The sequence below is a fragment of the Miniopterus natalensis genome, chromosome 14 (genome assembly GCF_054644295.1).
Source record: "Miniopterus natalensis isolate mMinNat1 chromosome 14, mMinNat1.hap1, whole genome shotgun sequence".
NCBI classification, from domain to species: Eukaryota; Metazoa; Chordata; class Mammalia; order Chiroptera; family Miniopteridae; genus Miniopterus; species Miniopterus natalensis.
The window spans coordinates 11,772,351-11,786,999 of NC_142094.1; the positions used below are offsets into that span (position 1 = coordinate 11,772,351).

Consider the following 14,649-nt stretch of genomic DNA (forward strand, 5'->3'; position numbering starts at 1 on the left):
TTTTTTTAATGTATCTTTATTGATTTCAGAGAGAGGAAAGGAGAGGGAGGGAGAGAGAGAGAGAGAGAAACATCAATGATGAGAGAGTCATTGATTGGCTGCAGCCCGCAACCCGGGCATGTGCCCTGACCGGGAATCGAACCCTGATCGCCTGGATCCTAGGTCGATGCTTAACCGCTGAGCCACACCTGGCTGGGCCACTCTTTTTTTTTTTTACATAAAAGTTCTTAGTTTATTAATTCTCTCATGAAAAATCTGCACAATCACCACAGATAAAGTCATTAAACAATCTTTACTCCTTCTGTTGTGCAATCTCTGGCTCACTTTTCACCAGCACCAATATTGGCCTTTGAATTCCCTTGACTTTCTTCATTCTGCTCTTATATTCCTTTCTCTGTTTTATTGAAGTCTTCCTCTTTTCATATAAGCCATGTCTTGCAAGTCTATGTTTGGATTCATTTTTCTTTGCGTAATCCAAGGAATCATAAATTATGCCAAAACCAGTTGTTTTGCCACCACCAATATGGGTTCTAAATCCAGACACAAAGATGACATCTGGTGTTGTCTTATATATTTTGGCTAGTTTTTTCCGAATTTCTATCTTGAGTACTGTTGCCTTCCCAGGGTAAAGGATGTCAATGACCATTTGTGTTCCACTGAAGTAGTCTATTGGTCATGAACTTCCTGGTCCAGATAGTTACTGTGTCATTCATGATGGCAGCCAATCTTCAAGCAGCCAGGGAGGAAAAGAACAAGATTGATTCATTTTTATGGCTGAGTAATATTCCATTGTATGTATGTACCATTCCTTTATCCATTTGTCTTTGAATTTTTTTTTTTAATTTATTGCTCTGCATTTCAGATATCAATTTGTTGTTTTACTTATTGATGCATTCATTGAGTCTTATATGTCCCCTGACTGGGGATTGACCCCACAACCTTGATGTATTGGGATGACGCTCTAACCGACTGAGCTACCTGGCCAGGGCTTATCCATTTGTCTTTTTTTTTTTTTTTAAAACATATCTTTATTGATTTCGGAGAGAGGAAAGGAGAGGGAGAGAGAGAGAGATAGAAACATCAATGATGAGAGAGTCATTGATCGGCTGCCTAGCCCACAACCCAGGCATGTGCCCTGACCGGGAATCGAACCCCGATCTCCTGGATCCTAGGTCGATGCTCAACTGCTGAGCCATGCCCAGCCAGGCCATTCATTTGTCTTTTGATGGACACTTAGGTTGCTTCCATATCTGGGCTCTTGTAAATAATGCTGCCATGAACATGTGGGTACAATGTCTTTTCGATTTAGTGTTTTTGGTTTCTTTGGATGAATACTCAGAAGTGGAATTGATGAGTTCTTCTTTGTCTCTTGTTATAGTCTTTGTTTTAAAGTCTGTTTTGTCTGGTATAAGTATTGCTACCCCAGCTTTTTTTGTTTGTTTGTTTCCATTTTCATGAAATATCTTTTTCTATCCGTTTAATTTCATTCTGTGTGGGTCTTTGATCTGAAGTGAGTCTCTTGTAGACAGCTATGTCTTGTTTTCTTATCCATTCAGCCACCCTCTGTCTTTTCCCCCCCACTTAGTCATTTTTTATTTTTCAATTACAGTTGACATACAGTATTATATTAGTTTCAGGTGCACACCCCAGTGATTAGACATTACATAACTTACTAAGTGATCATCCCAATAATTCTCCTACCCATGTGATAGCAGACATAGTTATTAGAATATTATTGACTACATTCCCATTCCCTGTGCTGTGCTTTACATCCCCATGAGTATTCAACCAATTTGTACTTCTTAACCCCTTCATCTTTTTCACCCATCCCCCAACCCTCCTCTTCCCATCTGGCAACCATCAAAATGTATCCTATGAATCTTTCTGTTCTGCTTGTTAGTTTATGTTGTTTTTTAGATTCAGTTGTTGATAGATCTGTATTTCTTGCCTTTTTTTTAAATTCTCCCCCAAGGATATTTATTTCCCATTGCTTTTCAGAGAGAGGGAAAAGGGAGAGAGATAAAGAGAGAGAGAGAGAGAAACATCAATGTGAGAGAGACATATCAATTGGTTGCCTCCTGCACACACCCCGACTGGGACTGGGAATGGAGCCTGCAACCAAGGTACGTGCCCTTGGCCACAATTGAACCCAGGACCCTTCAGTCCGAGGGCCAATGCTCTAACCACTGAGAAAAATTGGCTAGGCCTTGCCATTTTATTGTTCATATTTTTAATCTTTTTTCCCCCTCTTCTTCTTAACATTTCATGTAATACTTGTTTGGTGGTGATGAACTCCTTTAGTTTTTTCTTGTCTGGGAAGCTCTTTATCTGTCCTTCAATTGTAAATGATAGCTTTGCTGTGTAGAGTAATCTTGGTTGTATGTCCTCCCTTTTCATCACTTTAAATATTTCTTGCCGCTCACTTCTGGCCTCTGATGTTTCTGTTGAGAAATCAGCTGACAGTCTTATGGGAGCTCCCTTGTAGGTAACCAGCTGTTTTTTCCTTGCTGCTTTTAATGTTCTCTCTTTGTCTTTAACCATTTGCATTTTCATTGTGATATGTCCTGGTGTGGGCCTCTTTGGGTTCCTCTTGTTTGGGACTCTGCACTTCTTAGACTTGCATGTCTATTTCCTTAACCAGGTTAGGGAAGTTCTCTGTCATTATTTTTTCAAATAGGTTTTCAAGTCCTTGCTCTCTCTCTTCTCCTTCTGGCTCCTCCATGATTTGAATGTTGGCGCTCTTGAAGTTTTCCCAGAGGCTCCTTACACTATCTTCTTTTTCTCTTTGCTGTTCTGATTGGGTGTTTTTTGGTTCCTTATCTCCCAAATCGCAGATTTGATTCTTGGCTTCATCTACTCTACTGCTGATTTACTGTAAATTATTCTTCATTTCAGTTAGTGTATCCTTCATGTTCTTCATTTCTGGCTAGTTCTTTTAAAAATAATTTCTATGTCCTTTTTCATGCTGTTGAAGTTTTCACTAAGTTTCTTGAGCATCCTTATAACCATTGTTTTGAACTCTGTATCCAGTAGTTTGCTTGCCTTCATTTCATTTAGTTCATTTTCTGGAGATTTCTCCTCTTCTTTTATTTGGCACCTATTTCTTTGTCTCTGCATTTTGGCTGCTTCCCTAAGTTTGTGTCTATGTATTAAGTAGAACCACTAAGTCTCCCAGACTTGGTATAGTGGCCTTGTGTAGTGGGTGTGCTGTAGGGCCCAGTGGCACAGCCTCCCTGGTCACCTGAGCTGGGCACTCCAGGTGTGCCTCTGTGTGGGCTATGTGAACTGTTCTGTTGTAGTTGAGTCTTGATTGATGTTGGTGTCAATGGGAGGAATTGACCCCCAGGCTAATAGGCTTCAAGGATCAGCTGCAACTATAGCAGAGGAGCTGCTGTGTAGGAGCTAACCTTATGGAGCAGGACTTGTTTCAGTGTAGCTTCTGTGCTCACCAAGTCCACCCCTTGAGGGTGTTGCTCATGGAAGTGGTAGGGTTGTAATATGGTGTGGTCTGAAACTGTCCACCAGGTACACTGGCTCTGGGGCCTTCTGGGAGGTGCAAGGTCACCCACTGCCTGCGCCCTGACTGGAGCCACTCAGCACAAGCTACAGAGCAATCTGCAGATGGCTGCTACTGGTGCTGGGCTTGGAGGTGCCCAGGAGAGGCCAAGCTGTGAACCAAGGCCAGCTCCACCCTGTGTCTTTTGATTTGAGCATTTAACCCATTTGTGTTTAAAGTAATTGTTGATAAATATGTATTTATTGCCATTTTATTATTCATATATATATTTTAAATACATCTTTATTGATTTCAGAGGGAGGAAAGGAGAGGGAGAGAGAGATGGAAACATCAAGGATGAGAGAGTCATTGATATGCTGCTTCCTGCATGCCCCCCACTGGGGATTGAGCCTGCAACCTGGGCATGTGCCCTGACCAGAAATCAAACCACAATCTCCTGGATCCTAGGTCGATGCTCAACTACTAAGCCACGCCCAGCTAGGCTTATTATTCATATTTTTGATCTTTTAATTTTTCTTCTTAAAGAAGACCCTTCAACATTTCATGTAGTACTGGTTTGGTGGTGATGAACTTCTTTAGCTTTTCCTTATCTAAAAAGCTCTTTATCTGTCCTTTGATTCTAAATGATAGTTTTGCTGGATAGCCCTGGCCGGGTAGCTCAGTTGGTTACAGTGTCATCCCAATATGTCAAAGTTGTGGGTTCAATCCCTGGTCAGGGCACATACAAGAATGAACAAATGAATGTGTGAATAAGTGGAAGAACAAATCAATGTCTCTCTCTCCCTCCCCCTTCCTCTCTCTTTTTCAAATAAAAAAACATTTAAATGATAGCTTTGCTGGGTAGAGTAATCTTGAAGGTCCTTGTTTTTTTTCATCACTTTGCCTATTTCATGCCAATCCCTTCTGGCCTGCAAACTTTCTGTTGAGAATTCAGCTGATAGCCTTATGGGCGTTCCCTTGTAGGTAATTTTTTTTTTTTCCCCAACTTCCAGCATCATTTATTTTTCCTAGAATCTGGATACAATTAATTGTAGACGAGACAGTAATACTATTTAAGCCTCACTTTAGGTTGTTAAACTACCTCAAGTATTTGTAAATGTGAATTCACATCCCAGTAAAACTGGAAAACTAAAATTTGACACACCAACAAATTTACTCAATATTGATGTAACTACAGAATTTTATATGGTAACATGTGGACTTTAATATAACAGAATTTGGCCTTTATAAACTAGTTTATACATAACTAAGTTACTGGTTATCTATCCTAACCTATTTAGTGTTATGCCAACAGATCCCCTCCCATAGCTTTTACTATGTAAACAGAGGATTCCTCCCCTTAAGTGAAAAACAAAACAAAAAAAACCCCCAACCCCCAAAGTTCCCACCCAGAAAAAAGTTAACAGAATTATCCAATGCTAAAGTATCAGCAGATATAACATCAGAGATAGGTCATGAGCAACTCTGAAGTCTTTTACCTAAGTAGTATAACAGAAGGTTACCGTGTTGACCAAAAGAACACACAGGTTTCTCACTAAATTGTTTTAATGGGTCTCAAAATTCTGTGACAGATTTTTGGTCGAGTTGTTTCCATTAAAAAGTACTGATTTTAAAAACTAATAACTTAAAAACTGCCACACACACAAAAACCCAAATGGTTCACAAAACATTCTCCTTTCCTTCTGAAGGTTTTATGATGCATTGTAATCATTAACCAGCCTTTTACTATTAAACTTAAATGGCCAATTTAGACAAACAGTTCGGAGACCGCTCTCCCACCACTGATTAAGACTGGGGTGGCAGGTATTGGGGATAATATTCATTTAGCCGTCTGAGTTTCCTGGGCAGACTTGGTGACTTTGCCAGCTCCAGCTGCCTTCTTGTCCCCTGCTTTGATGACACCAACAGCAACTGTCTGTCTCATGTCATGAACAGCAAAACGGCCGAGAGGAGGGTAGTCAGAGCAGCTCTCAACACACATGGGCTTGCCAGGCACCATATCACCGATGGCAGCATCACCAGATTTCAGAAACTTAGGGCCATCTTCCAGCTTTTTCCCAGAACGACGATCAGTCTTCTCCTTCAGCTCAGCAAATTTGTAAGCAATATGAGCTGTGTGACAATCCAGCACAGGTGCATACCCAGCACTGATTTGGCCTGGATGTTTCAGGATAATCACCTGAGTTATGAAGCCAGCTGTTTCCACTAGTGGGTCATTTTTGCTGTGACCAGCCACATTGCCATGACGAACATCTTTGACAGACACATTCTTGACATTCGTTTCAACAGACTTTACTTCAGCTGTAACATTGACTAGAGCAAAGGTGACCACCATGCTGGGCTTGAGAACACCAGTCTGCACTGGGCCCACAGGGACAGTACCAATACCATCAATTTTGTAGACATCCTGGAGGGGCAGACGCAGGGGCTTGTCTGTTGGACGAGTTGGTGGTAAGATGTGATCCAGGGCTTCAAGCAGTGTGGTTCCACTGGCATTACCATCTTTACGGGTGACTTTCCATGCCTTGAACCAAGGCATATTAGCACTTGGCTCAAGCATGTTGTCACCATTCCAACCAGAAATTGGCACAAATGCTACTGTGTCAGGGTTGTAGCCAATTTTCTTAATGTAGATGTTGACTTCTTTAACAATTTCCTCTTATCTCTTCTGGCTGTAGCGTGGCTCAGTGAAATCCATTTTGTTAACACCAACAATCAGTTGTTTCACACCCAGTGTGTAAGCCAGAAGGGCATGTTCACCGGTCTGCCCATTCTTGGAGATACCTGCTTCAAATTCACCAACACCAGCAGCAACAATCAGGACAGCACAATCAGCCTGAGATGTGCTTGTAATCATGTTTTTGATTAAGTCTCTGTGTTCTGGGGCATCAAGGAGGGTCACATAATACTTGTTGGTTTCGAATTTCCACAGGGAGATATCAATGGTGATACCACGCTCACGTTCAGCTTTCAGTTTATCCAAGATCCAGGCATTCTTGAAGGAGCCTTTCCCCATCTCAGCTGCCTCCTTCTCAGATTTTTCAATGGTTCTTTTGTCGATCCCACCACATTTGTAGATCAGATGGATAGTAGTGGTAGACTTGCCAGAATCTACGTGTCCAATGACGACAATGTTGTTATGAGTCTTTTCCTTTCTCATTTTGGGTTTGATTTAGTGGTGGTTTTCAAGACACCTGTGTTGTGGTGGCAAATCCGTTGTGAAAAAGCCCTTGTAGGTAATTAACTGCTTTTCTCTTGCAGCTTTTAAGATCCTTTGTCTTTAAACTTTGGCATTTTAATTATAATGTATCTTGGTGTGGGCCTCTTTGAGTTTATCTTGTTGGGACTCTCTGACTTCCTGAACTTTTGTGTCTGTTTCCTTCACCAGGTTAGGGCAGTTTTCTGTCATTATTTTTCCAAATAGGTTTCCAATTCCTTGCTGTCTCTTTTCTCCTCTGGTACCTCTATGATGTAAATATTGGTATGCTTGATGTTGTCCTGGAGGCCCTTTAAACTATCTTCATTTTTTAAAAAAATTTTTTGTTGTTGTTCTCATTGGGTGTTTTCTGCTTCCTTATCTCCCAAATTGCTGACTCGGTCCTCTGCTTCATCTGATCTTCTGTTTATTCCTTTTAGTGTATTCTTCATTTCAGTTATTGTATTCATTTCTGACTGGTCCTTGATTGCTGTTGGCATATCAATGGGAGGGATTGACCTCTAGGCTGATTGGCTGAGAGGACCCACCTTGACTATAGCAGAGGATCTTCTGTGCAGGGGCCCACCCCACAGATCAGGACTTACTTCAGTGGGGCTCTGGTGCCTGCTGAGTCCATCACTTGAGTGTGTCGCTCATGGAGGTGGTTGGGTGGTACCCTATTGTGGTCTAAAGCTATCCAGTGGGTGGGCTGGCCCAGGGGTTTCCCTGGCAGTGTAGTCCAAGGTCAGCCGCTGCCTTTTCCCTGCCCAGAGCCCCTTGGCATTAGCTACTAAGCAATCTGCAGGTGGTTGCCACTTCTGCTGGACTTGGAGGTGCTGAGGAGAGGCCTAGCTTTGAAACAAGGCCGGCTACTGCTAAATGCCAGGCTTGGGGCTGCTTAGCAAGAGTTATGGGACATACTGAGGCCAGATACTACTTGTTTGGGGTTTGTGGGCCTTTGAGAGATTTTACAATAGTCTGCAGCATGAGCCAAGACAGGCCATTTGTATGGAACTGTCACTGGAAGCAGCTTGGGTGGGCGTGTAAGTTGGGTGGAGTAAGGTCTCAGGGAATCACCAGAAATGGGCAAACAATATAAGCCAGTTGATGGAGACTCAGATATGGCACCCACCTATGTCTGGGAGAAAGCTCCCCCTCCAGCCCTCACCCTGAAACCAGGCAATTCAGTTCATCTGGGTATGTCCCTGGCACCTTTCGTATTGCTGCCCCAAGGCTAGAGCTCAGAGTGAGCGAGTCTCAGTAAATCTGTGTGTGGGCCCTTTAACAGGAATGCCTGGGACTCCAACAGCCCCATCAGGATTGCTTTTAATAATAATGTAAATAACCCAAGAAACAATGTATTAGGGAAGAAAAATTTTCCTCTACCATTGAAGGTTCTTTTGGCTGGTCTAATAATCAAATTGAGATAGAGTATGTGGGGGAAAATGAAATAAAGTTTACATGTAATAACATGTACACCTCCTGTTTACATGGGAGAGACCTAAGAACACTGAGTAACTCGCCAAAATGGTGGAAGCCATCACCTTAAATACCATCCATTTCAGCTAAAAACAAAAGAAGATGTTTTTGGTGAAGAGTCATTTCTGGGAAGTTACGGGGTAAAGCATGATAAACAAGGGTAAGATTGTTAGGCAGATTTAAATTCAGGGCCTTCTCTGCTTACAGAGGGAGATTTCCCTTACAAATGTAAATGTCCTCTTACAAAGGATAACTTCTACTGGGTTGTGTTATCTTCTCCCCTCTGCTGTTTCTTAAAATTAAGCCGCCTAAAATAATCAATATTCCCAAAGAGGCATATTTTGGGGTAGCAAGCTTTGCTCACCTTCATTTGACAGAAGAAAGATAATTATGGCATCTTTGTGGGTTAGAAGTTTATTTTGCAGTGAAGCTAGTGTATACTAGTCATGTATACACACATGGATTATGTTAAATAGCATATCCAAGGAAACAAAGTTGCAGAAGAATACTGTTTATATATAGCTCGAGACTGCATATGTGGTAAAACTATAAATGTGTCCATGTAAGAATGTCCAGAACTGTAGAGAATTTTGTGTTTATTTGAGCCAAATGATGATATATGCTGCAGAATAATATTTAAAATGCTCCCCAAAAATAACAGCTTTGCAGCTTCTTTTATGCATTTGAAATTAAAGAGAAAGCAAGGTGGGGGTTGGATTAGAGAATAGTTAACTAGATTATGTGCGCTCATGTTAATACCTCCTTTAAGGGGTATTACTTCTGGTATTTCAAAGGTGTGTTAACCTGGATGTACAAGAACAGCCGACAGGGCTCGCTTAAAACCTTTCACTAAAGAAGGTATAGGCCCGGGGCATGACTGCCCACCCTGACCTGCTTAGTTAGGAATTTATAATCTATTACAGCATCCCTTTTTCATCCACAGATGAAAGTACCAGAATAGATAACATTTAAAGAGTGCACAGTTCAGACTGGGGCTACCTCGGAAAGGGAGGAAAGAGAGCGAGGCAGAGTCTACGTGGGCAGCTTCACCTGTCCCAGTAAAGGTGGCGCAGTTAAGGGTCCTGCCCACTCACTTTATTGTTTACATCGTGCAAGAAAATCAGCCGAGCACCATTAGCATAATTAAGGACTCTTCTTGAATGCCGGGAGGGGGCGGCTCTGAAGGAGCAAAGGGACTGATAATTTGCGAAAGGCCTGCAGGGTGTTTTACGTGAGCAGTACAGCGGTTTCTGCAGTGGGAACAGGGGCTTGTCCTGAGAGCCAGCAGCCGTGGGCTGGGCAGGCTGGTCTTCCCGGAGATGGAGAGGCAGGCTAAGCGGCCAGGAGGCACAGCTGCGGGGCAGGGCCTCCAAAGCCACAGGGGCCAAGTTTCACACCTCAGTGCCTTCAGGGTCTCGCATACATTTAATTAGATATAACCCACGCGATTAGAGTCATTATGCCCATTTTACAGATGAGAAACCGAAGTTTGGAGAGATTAAGTGAGTTCTCCAAGGCTGGCCTGACTCCAGAGTCCCCGGTCTTACCCCTGTTCAGTACCTCACTTTGCAATATTAACTCACTGAGTCTTCACAACAGCACCATGAAGTTGACACTGCTGAAATTCTGTGATATTTGGGGGAGCAGGGCATGGAGAACAGTTAGGAAGTGGCGAAGAGGCAGGATAGTTAGATATTAGGAGGATTTTTGACAAGTGGGAAAAGGGAAAGGGAGGCAAATGGTTAGACAAATAGGGCCAAATAAGTCAAACAATTTATAGCCAGCCAGCTAGTCAAGATCTTATCTTCCCCAACCTAGGACACTTGAGAGCAAATGGTCTACACCTCTTCTCCCCAACCAGAGAGTAAATAGCTTAAATCACCTGAATCTGGGAGATAGATAAGAGACACAATTAGTGCCCTTAGTGCCAGCCAAACAGTCAGGGGAATAAGTAACAGAAAACCCAATTAGAACCAAACAAATCCAAGATAGAGGCAAAGCTGACCAGAAAATGACCTTGGTCCCTCTATGCTCTCATTTTGGTCATCAACGTATTAAAAACACACCTAGAAAGCTGATGAATATTTTGCTGAAACCCTCCCCTGAGACCTCCCCCAGGGTTCCCTGAACAAGGAAACTAAAGGCCTGAAGACAAAGGACACCAGGGTGGGGCTCTCTCTGGGGCACCCCACACCTTATCCCAGGCATGAACTTTTAATTTTCTTTCTCCTAAACTCTTACTGTCCCCAGCTTTAATAAAGAACTTTTAAAAAAAAATCCTCACTCGAGGATACGTTTTCCATTGCTTTGCAGAAGAGTGGAAGGGAGAGAGAGGAACATCGATGTGAGAGAGACACATCGATTGGTTGCCTCCTGAACGCGCCCCAACCGGGACCAGGGATCGAGCCGGAAACCGAGGCACATGCCCTTCAGTCCGAGAGCCAATGCTCTAACCACTGAGCAACCCGGCCAGGGCAAGAAATACACTCTTAAAACTCATTTTGTGAAATCTTTCCTGCACGAAGTCAAGCACCCACACGCTGCAGGCCCGCCCGAGGCAGACACAGCGGTCAGGTTTCACAATCCAGGCCTCCGGGCCGTGGGTAGTGCGGTGTTTGCTGAAGAAACCTGAGCGTGCCTGGGTGAGACGGGGGGGAGGGGGGGGGGGTGGTGGGGGGGGTGGGTGGGGTGGGTGGGGTGGGTGGGGGTGGGGGTGGGGGTGTAAGAGGGTAATGGGGGGGGTAAGAGGGTAATGCAGGCGGAGGGCGGGCTGAGCACGGGAGGCCAGCCTTTCCTGCCTTCACTAGTCCCTCCCTGTTATCTCGGGCGCATCCTCCAGGAGCCTGCTAAGTGCCAGCAAGGAGGCGGGCTCGGTTCTGCGGGTAAGTGGTGAGCTGAGCTGACTTCCTCGGGCAGACGAGCCACAGGCTGCCCACGCTGGGTTAGATGAAATTCTGTCCTTCAGCAGCCAGGCTGGGTCCTCAGCAAAGCCCGGGGACAATCTCTAGGCCCTCTACCTTATCAGCCTCTGTGGGCCAGAGCCAGCTAGAAGGAAGCCGCGAGTCGGTCTTGTTTTCTCCTAGGCAAGTGCTCCAGAGTTTTACAGATGTGAAAATACACATCATGTATGCAAAGGAGACAGGCAAACTTGCTCATCTGAAGAGTCGGGATAACCGGACGGTGGAAGCTGTCGAGCTGGGCCTCCCGTGGCAGAGGCAGTGTCCTCGCCTATCCTGGGGAAAACCCTGTGATAAACTGATTTGTTCCAGTAAATCCCAGAAAGGATGAGGAATTTGAGTGCCCAGGACCTTCTGAAAGTGGGTGCTGGGTGCTCTGTGGCGACTGGAGCACTGCCTGGGAGTGCAGGAGAACAGCAGGGGCTGGGCCTTCCTGCTGGAGCACCCTCCCACAGGCCCGGCCTTCAGTCCCCTGGCGTTTCTTCCTGGGCCTTCTCTGTCTCTTCCCTTTGGGTCTCTGAGTCGTTCACATCCTTATTTCTGTATCTTTGCTGTATCCAGGTGTCTCTCAGTGCCTCCCTGTGTTTGCTTATCTCTCTGAAATTTCTTTGGCTCCAGATGTCTCCTTTGTGTTTCCTTCCAGGCCAGGCACAGAAACTGCCCCCTCAGGCCACAGGCCCACCAGGCCCATCATTTTACCTGCCCTGGGCCTTGCGGGGGGCTGGCCCTGAGTTAGGCAGATAAGGGCACAGGATCCCACGCTGGTTTTCACTCGCAGGGAAACAGGGTGGAGCCCATCCCCACCAGCCAGAAGGTGGCAGCGAAAGACTGTTTCAGCATTATTCCTGCCCTCCTGCAGCTCGCACTCTGAGACACACCTGGGTTGGGGTGAGGGATAGATTTGGGTATCAGCAAATTCGTTCATACTTGAAGTTTTATTTAAAAACCAGGACTAGCCCACTAATTGTCACAACATTGAAAAGGTTTCTAGAGTCACCAGTGTGCCAAATGTTCCATTTTGGGCCCCAGTTTCCTCTACTCTAACTTGGGGAAAATAGAATAATTTTCCTCTGGAGGTAATTTGAAACGAGGTGTCACCTGGTACATACTGGGGGCTCAGAGCTGGTTCAATACCCTCACCATCACTTTCTCATATTTCTCATCCAGCTTTGCCACTGGCTGGGGCTGCCTCGTTGGGCGTGTGTTCCCATCGGTGCCCTAGGGCACAGCACTGGACAGGACCACTCTCTGCTTGAACTGATGAGCTTCTGGTGGGAAAAACTTTTCAAGAGTCCAGGTGCCTTAACAACTGTTAAATATCTTTAACAGCTGTTAAATAACTATTAAATATCTGAGTATATATTTATCGAATCACTGTGTTATCTTATCTATCAAGAAATCTGAAGAAATGAGTTCTACACATAGTGTCCATTTAAACATCATATTTATCTAATCACTATATACATACAAAGCATACCTTTACCAATCTACAGAGATAGTGTGTATATGCATAGCTGCACCCCTTGGAACTAATTTTAGCACTAGGTACACCTTTTCTTCAATCTTTCAATATTTATGTAACCACTATACTTGTCTAACCACTCTATATATTTATATATAATTTTTATTAAATCAGTCTACATTTTTTTTCTTTTTTTTGGTTTTTTTGTTTTTTTGTTTTTTTGTTTGTTTAAACCAATCTACATTTCATTCTGTAGGAAGATAGAGGTGTAATACATTCCTTGTATATCTCGCATTTCAAATTCCCTCTGTGCTTTATAAAAAATGTTTAAAAAAAATGTTTTTATTGATTTTTAGAGAGAGAAAGGGAGAGTGAGAAACATCAATGTGAGAGAAACATCGATGGGCTGCCTCCCGCATGCACCCTGAATGGGGATCGAACTGGCAACCTTCTGGTGCACAGGACAAGGCTCAACCCTCTGTGCGGACTGAAGGGTTCCGGGTTCGATTCCGGCCAAGGGCACGTACCTCGGTTGCAGGCTTGATCCCTGGCCCCGGTCGAGGGCGTGTGGGGGCAGCCAATCGATGTGTTTCTCTCACATCGATGTTTTTCTCTCTCTCCCTCCCTCCCTTCCACTCTCCCTGAAAAGCAATGGGAAAAATATCCTCACCTGAGGATAAAAAAAGTTTTCTATAGCACATGCTTCATATCACTAATGTGTGTGCCGTGCCAGCACTTTCTGAGCAGGGTGGGTGCTCTCACCAGACACCACTGCCGTTGGCCATTATGAGCAGTCATCGTCTGGCAGGACCTGGTGGCCTCTATGGCCAGAGTTTGCGGTCAGAGAATCCCAGCCTGGGGGAAGTGATGGTGAGCCTTGGTTTTCCCATCTGTAAAATGGGCCTGAGTTAGGGTTATGATCATTATCCAGGGATTAGTATCTATAGATAGATGTTTACGTCCCCCCAATTCATCTGCCTGATCCCCAATGTGATCGCCCTGGGAGGTGAGTCCTTTGGGAGGTGATTAGGTCATGAGGGCGGAACTCGCATGTTTGGGATTAGTGTCCCTATAAAAGAGACACGAGAGCTCCCTGGCCCCTTCAGCTGTGTGAGGACACGGTGAGAAGACAACAGCCTGTGAACCAGGAGGAGGGCTCTCACCGGACCCAGATCTGCCGGTACCTTGAGCTAGGACTTCCCAGCACAGACTGTGAGAAAGAAATTTCCGTTGTTCATAAGCCACCTAGTCTGTGGTATCTTCGTTAGAGCAGCCCGCGCAGACTAAGAAAGTGTCTGTTATGGCAGAACCTAGGCTAAAAATCCTTTTTTCTTTTTGACTTATTAAGTGATTAAAGGCAATTTTATTACAGTAGCATATACTTATTCTAAAGAATAAAATGCATAAAGAGAAACAGCTTTTATTTTTGTTTGCAATCTATAAAGTTGAGTTCTTTTGCTGACATAAAATACTAATAGCTCACATGGGGACAATGCTACCTTCTGAAATGCCATGCACCTGCTTTTTCTTTTGAGCCTCACCAGATGACATTTTTCCCGTTGCGTTTCAGAGAGAGTGGGATGGAGGGAGAGAGAGAAAGAAACATCAACGTGAGAGACACACGTCAACCGGCTGCCTCCTGCACGCTTGGGGCCGGGGATCGAGCCCGCAACCGAAGTTTGTGCCCTTGGCTGGAATCAAACCTGGGGCCCTTTAGTCCGCAGGCCAACGCTCTAACCAGCAGGCAAACCAGCCAGGGCTACGCCTGCTTCTTAAACGTGTGAAAGCTACAGCACGTCTCAGACTTGGCCAGAGCTGAAGCAACAGGCAACCGGCTGCTCTTGGACCCCAGGTGCCTTCCGGGCCACAGCTCTGACTGCAGGGAAGCAGCTGTGGAGCAAGGCGGTGCAGCCGGGACACCCAAACGGCTCTCTGGCATCTACTTTCAGCTTTGTACATGATTCCCTACCTTTAATTTTTAAAATTTATTTTGGAAGTATGTTTATTAAAGCTGGGGACAGTGAAACAAGGAAGGGTT

General features: G+C 44.6%; 2 pseudogenes; both read right to left on the reverse strand.

Annotated features, from left to right (window-relative positions):
- Window positions 1-320: 320 nt before the first annotated feature.
- LOC107532557 (small ribosomal subunit protein eS24 pseudogene) lies at window positions 321-713 on the reverse strand (annotated as a pseudogene).
- A 4,608-nt stretch (window positions 714-5,321) lies between these two features.
- On the reverse strand, window positions 5,322-6,677 carry LOC107532555 (elongation factor 1-alpha 1 pseudogene; annotated as a pseudogene).
- Between the last annotated feature and the right edge of the window lie 7,972 nt (window positions 6,678-14,649).